Consider the following 6,380-nt stretch of genomic DNA (forward strand, 5'->3'; position numbering starts at 1 on the left):
CCCATGACCTCCTGTAACCCCAGCTTTAAGAGATCTAACACCCTCTTTTAGTCTTTGCGTGTACCTGCACTCACATGCACATACATCCACATGGACAAACAACTATAAATAATACGTTGATTAAAACAAATATAAATAAATATATCCATACTGTAGAATATTGGGATACCATTAAAATGATGCTAAAGATATACTGATATAAAAATATAAGCAAAAGAGAGACATAATAATATATATAACATAGTTTTATATTAAAAATCATAAAAATAAAAATGCACACTTTTTTTTAGAAAAGAACATAGAAACAAACTTAACATATGGTCTTGCTCAAAAATTGAGAATTTCAAGATGGTGACAGCAAACTGGTACTTAAGCTGAACACAGGCCCTGTGATATCTGTGTCTAGATGACCTTCATTTGTTACTATTACATTAAGTGTGTGTCTTGCTTTGATAACAACAAAGCAATAAGAAATGAAATAGAAATTTTCAAGCAGGCTGGGGGCAGTGGAACACACATATGTGGGTACAAATATCCATAAGAGCATTAATATTTTTCTCACTGCAAACCTCCTCTCTTCTTTCTTGCTGGCTCACGTATGAATTTCCCAAAGGTCACAACTTACAGGTACCGAGAGATGGTGGAACTTGTAAGACCCAGTAGGACCTAGAGGGGAGGAGACTGCGTTCCCTTGGGAGGGATTAATGTTCTTTGGGGGTAGGTCAGCTCTTCTAGTACTGGACAAGTTAGGAGAGAACTTGTTGCACAAAGGTGTGACTCTCTCACCCAGTACATTGCTGCTTCTTGCTATAAAACCTCTTTATCTTTCAGATGAGATTTTACCACATGGTGTTATCTGCCATGAGGCTCTCTCACCAAACACCAGTGTCAGAATCATAAACTGGGAGCTTTATAAAGTATCCAGTCTTAGGTATTTTGTGATAGTAGCGCAAGGCAGACAAAGACATTTCCTAACTAATTTGGTTCTGGAAGCAGCAAGAGAGTCTGAGCAAAGCATTTATATTGGGGAGTTATATAAGTAGTCATACTGGAGTTGAGTCTGAGAGGGGTGATAAGGGCTTCTACACAATACAGGGATGACATAGTGGGACTCAGGCAAGATAAAGCATCCATGGACTGGGGCAGTCACAAAGCTGATATGTGGAGACACAGTGAGGTGAGGAAGAAGCACATTTAGGAAGCAGCAGTGAGGAGAAGAGATTGGATATCTGTAAAATAGATCCAAAGAGCAGATACGTGGCAGCAGTGGAATCACGTGTCTCACTGTTAGAAAGAACTACACAAATAGAAAGGGCAAAAACTGATAACAATCTCACAGTAAGATCATAACTGGATATGTCATTTAGTGTCCTCCATAAAGTGTGCGGTATGGGTGTAGGTGAGTGTGTGTGTAGATGCATGCATTCCCCATTAAGAAAGCTGAGAGCAAAATCTTTGCAATAATGCCAAGCTGATCTGGCATCCAGACCTGTGTCTAAGTTCTATCCTGTGCAAGCTCTCCCAAAATAAGAACAAATGGTTCTAGAAAACTTCTCTCAGGTCTGGGGTAGGAAAAATGCAAAGAACATTTAGAACTGTGTCCTTGGTGTCAGAAACTATCGAACAATGTTAAAAAGATTGACATAGTTGTATTAAAACAGTGGTTCTTAACCTTCTTAATGCTGCAACCCTTTAATACAATTTCTCATGTTGTGGTGACCACCAACCATGAAATTACTTTCATTACCAAATTATAACTGTAATTTTCTATTGTTATAAATTGTAATGTAAATATCTGTGTTTTCCAATGATCTTGGGTGACCACTGTAAAAGGGCCATTCAACTTCCAAGGGGGTCACGGCCCACAGGTTGAGAACTCCTGTGTTAAAGGAACAGAAAACCAGTCTGATTGACTGGCCAATCCTGGTATAGTTCAACTGTCTATAAACAACAATAGAAAAAGACATTGTCTAACCAACCAGCCATGAGTCTACATTGTGTACAAGTGGATGGATCGATGGGTGAAGAAAGGAAAGGTTTTCCTTATAGTAACATCAACAAAAGTGAGGAGAGACAAAATCAGGAAATACTAGTCAGCATCATGCAAAACCTCATGCTTTAAAGCAGAGACCACTTTCTTTTTTTTTCAACATATTTGTATTGATTATTTGAGAATTTCACATAATGCACCCCAGCACATTCACTTCCCAACTTTCCAGTCTTCCCAGCCCCGCCCACCCCACCCTGTCCCCTTCCCCAAAGAAAAGAGGAAAAACCATCAACCACCACAACAAAATGAAACAAACTAAAAAACAAGTCCAAGTTGTGTTACCCATATACTCACTGTAGCATGGTGAAGGTCTGAGTGGCCAGCCCCTTAAAGAAAACAGAGTCCACTTCCATACCACGCCATCCCTCCCAACTCCAGAAGCCGTCACTGTGAAGAGCTACACTTCAGGATCCCCATCACAATTTTTAAGAGTTCCGTTCAGTGGCTTCAGACTGTTTCTGTAGGGGGGTGGCAGTAGGGTGGGGGTTGGGGGTGTGGGGGTGTCTAGACTGTTTCTTTGTGTGTGGGGGGGGGTTTCTCCAAGGCTGTCTATGTCTCCTTCTCAACTGTGAGTCTGCAGCCATCCACACCGCTGCAAAAGAAGCTTCCTTGACTTTACAGTCGGTGACAGCGCAGATCGTGGACTTCCACGTGGTTTGCAAAGAGACCACTTTCAAAAGTAAATTACCAAGAGAGGCAATGGGACTGGTCACAGACTTCTATATGTGACCTCACGGAGTTAGATCATTGCATTTGTGGAGTTAACACATAGCTCTTAGCAATACTCCTCCATCAGCAAATGTATGTCATCTTGGGCATGTGTGTGTAAACTGAAGTTGTCAGACTTTGCCCGTCCTCTGAAAATGCGTGTCCAGGTGTCACTCTGAGAAGATCACATCAAGTGAAAACACATTTTACGATAAGAAAGATGAAACGTTCACAGAACACCAGTGCAGAATGAAAACTTGCAAAGTGGGCAATTCACTGGGAATCACACTCTGTAATTGTTTCTGGGATTGAAGTCCTGTAATCAACTCCAGATTAAGTCAATCAAGAGGATGAGTTGGAACTTCTGAGGTCTTACTTTCAGCAGAAGTGGAGAAAGAAGCAGTGTGTGTGTGTGTGTGTGTGTGTGTGTGTGTGTGTGTGTGTGTAGTCAAAAAGCAAAATGGTCAAAGTCATGATGATCAGAAGCTGGAAGAGACAGAGCTCAGCAGCATGTGAGTCTTTCCCTATCAAGAGCCATGTAATTTATGTTGGGGGTAGGGATTACTGAATGCCTATCCACAAAACAACCACTTGCAAGCCAAGCAGCCTCAATATACTGTTAGAGTCTAGCAACAAGATTATTTGGCGCCCATCAACCAATACCCATCACCCATGTGCATATGAAAGAGGAAACAGGGAGTGAGCTGACTTTGTAGGCTTTTTTTAAATGGGTGTTTTGGGCCTTGAATGAGGCCAGAAGTACCTAGAAGGTAGGACATATATTCCTCTATGACTGCATGATTGTTGAAGTGAGAATATGCAGGCTTAACCCCATCCAAATCAATGCTGGCCAGAGCTCTTGAGAGAGGACCATAGGCTCCTGAAGTGTGGCCCATGTAGGATCATGGACATGGTGATTATTTCAGGCCTAGAACCTATTAGGGCAGAGACCACAAGATAAACCCTGGTATCAAGGTTAGGGCAGGAGAAAATATCTAAGAAGACGGGGTAGCAGTTCTGGTACTGACTCCTGCTGGCTGTGATACTACATAGGAATCCCAATACCTTTTTAGTAGTGGATGTTTGCAAGCCATTGTTTGAAAGACTCTAGGTTGGAGATGTAGCTCATATGCCTAGCATGCACAAAGCCCTACACTTGATTTCCTAGTACTCCATAAGTTGAGCAGGATAGTGCATGCCGGTAACCCAATGCTCATGGAATGGAAACAGAAGGATCAGAAGTTTAAGTCTATAGAAAGTTTGAGGCCAGCCTGGGATACATGTGACCTAGTCTCAAAAAGAAAGCAAACCGAAATAAATAAGATTCTGCTAAAATATGTGTGGAAAAGCAAATGCCATTTGACAAATTATATACCCAAAGTACATAAACATTGAGAAAAAGAACTTAAATGGCCAGAAATATTACGGAGGGGAAATGAGTTGTACACATACCAATTTGATAAAATTTAACACTTAACAAAAAGTCCTGCTCTGTTTTTTTCTTTGTATGGTACTGGGATAAATTTTCACCTACATGTATGTGTTTGAGCACATCCTCCACTCTCCACTACTGTGGCTCTACCTTCTTCTTGGGGAGTTGTTGGTCATCGGCCCTTGAAAGCTGAGGGAGCAGAAGAGGCAAGCAGGGTTCAGACAGGTGTGAGTATGAGGGAAGGCCTTCCAGAGACAGCTTCACTGACACAGCTCCACTTTATCATTCCAGGGATGAGGGCTCTTAGGGGTACCGGTAGAAAGGGCTAATTGGTCATAACACAATACTTCATTATCACATGGGCGGGAATGGTTGATTGCTCATAATACAGCGCCTAATTATCATCTGGGCAGGAAGATAGTGTGTGACGTGTGTGCATCCTCCAAACAAGGTCAGGCATCTGTAATCTCAGAGACACTCTCTAACCAAGCCCAGGTAGAGAAAGGGAAGCCCCACTGAGAAAAGGAGTCCTCCATTTTGTGCAGAGCTCTGAGAGCTACCTTGATATGATGGACTAGTACCTTAATAACAAACAGGTTTGCCAACAGCTACCCTGACCTTTCTCTCCACCTCTTGTGGTCTCCTTTCTTCCCTTAAACAATCTCACTTTTACATTATATGATATGTACACATATGATTTTATGTAAAGTCTAGAGACCACAAATGAGAGACAACACAAGCTATTTATCTTTCTGAGACTGGTGAAATTCACTTATTAATATCTTCAATTGTATTCATTTTCATGTAAACAACACAACTTAAAATTTGATCCTTAAAATACTAATTCTACAAACGATGTAGCAAGCTAGGAATGAATAAGGCTAAGTATTGAGAAAACCGAGATATTTTATAAAAATAATCTTAGCTATGGTTGCACCCATACACAAACAAAAACCAGAATAATTAGTATCAGGCTAGCAGACTGTGAGGGAAGTATTTATTGTATTCATTACTTTGTTGACATGAGATTGTTTAAGGGATAAATGAAATCAAACTCTTAAAAAGCAGGAAGTCAATGGGCAGGGGCAGCAAGAGCTCTTAGAGAATGCCTGAGGAATTTTGCTGTAGGAGGAAGTGGAACACAGGGCAGTGTCTGAATGGGGAGCAGGCTCGCAGAAGGGAAAGGCTGTTTTGAGATAAGCAGTGTGGATACATATTTGAATGCTGATGACAGTGGTCTGCTACGAGAGGAACCTGGTGTCACAGAAAGCAGAGTTGCAGGAGCCAAGGGTTCCGGGAAGGGAGAGGGGCAAAGCCACAGGCTTGCAATTGCAGGGTTGGCTTTTGGGTACTAAAGGGATACAAGTACATGGTACTTGGGTACATGACAGCAGAAAGCTGAGGACATTCTGCTCTGGTTGGTTGCGTTCTCTCAGTGTCGGAAGCAAAATGTACTTGGCTTGGGCTCATAGCTGTTGGAAGAGAGTCACAAGCTAAGGCAGGGTGGAGGGTTTCCAGAGTGGAGGGAGCATCTACTGACTGCAGGCCAGACGGGAGGCAACCTGTATCAACCATTCCTTCCCTTCTTTTTTTCCTTCCTTCCTTCCCCGTCCTCCTCTTTTTGTCCTTGAGATGGGGTTTTACTATATAGCCACTGCTGGCCTGGAACTTGCAATGTACACCGGGATAGCCTTGAACTCACAGACTTCTGCCTGCCTCTACCTCAAGAGTCTCTCTGTCTGTCTGTCTTCTTTAGGTGGCTCCTAAGGAAAATGGTTTGAATTCAGTCTCATACAATTTCCTAATTTCCAAAACGAGTTGACTGATTGCCGTAGTCCTTTCCTTTTATCTGAGAACAACAAGACTGGGAAGACCCTTGAAGGGAGCTTCCTGGTGTGTGTCAGTTTATGCTTGTGCTTTGAGTGTTTTTATCAGCGAGCAACACCATTTTCTAGAAATAGCAGAATGAGTGGAACTGGGTGCTGATGGTGCCCCCCTGATTTCTTCAGTAACTGAAAATGTGTGTATCGTTTGTGAGTGAAGTGGACTTTTTCTTGTTTGGTGATTGAAGTGAAGACAAGACCATACAAGCTGCACGATCAAGTTCTCTCAAAACTCATACCTTTGCAGTGTGCACACTGATGTCATTAATAATGCTTCATGCTGGTGAGGGGGATGTGAACATGTTTG

The sequence above is a fragment of the Rattus norvegicus genome, chromosome 2 (assembly GCF_021556685.1).
Source record: "Rattus norvegicus strain SHRSP/BbbUtx chromosome 2, alternate assembly SHRSP_T2T, whole genome shotgun sequence".
NCBI classification, from domain to species: domain Eukaryota; kingdom Metazoa; phylum Chordata; class Mammalia; order Rodentia; family Muridae; genus Rattus; species Rattus norvegicus.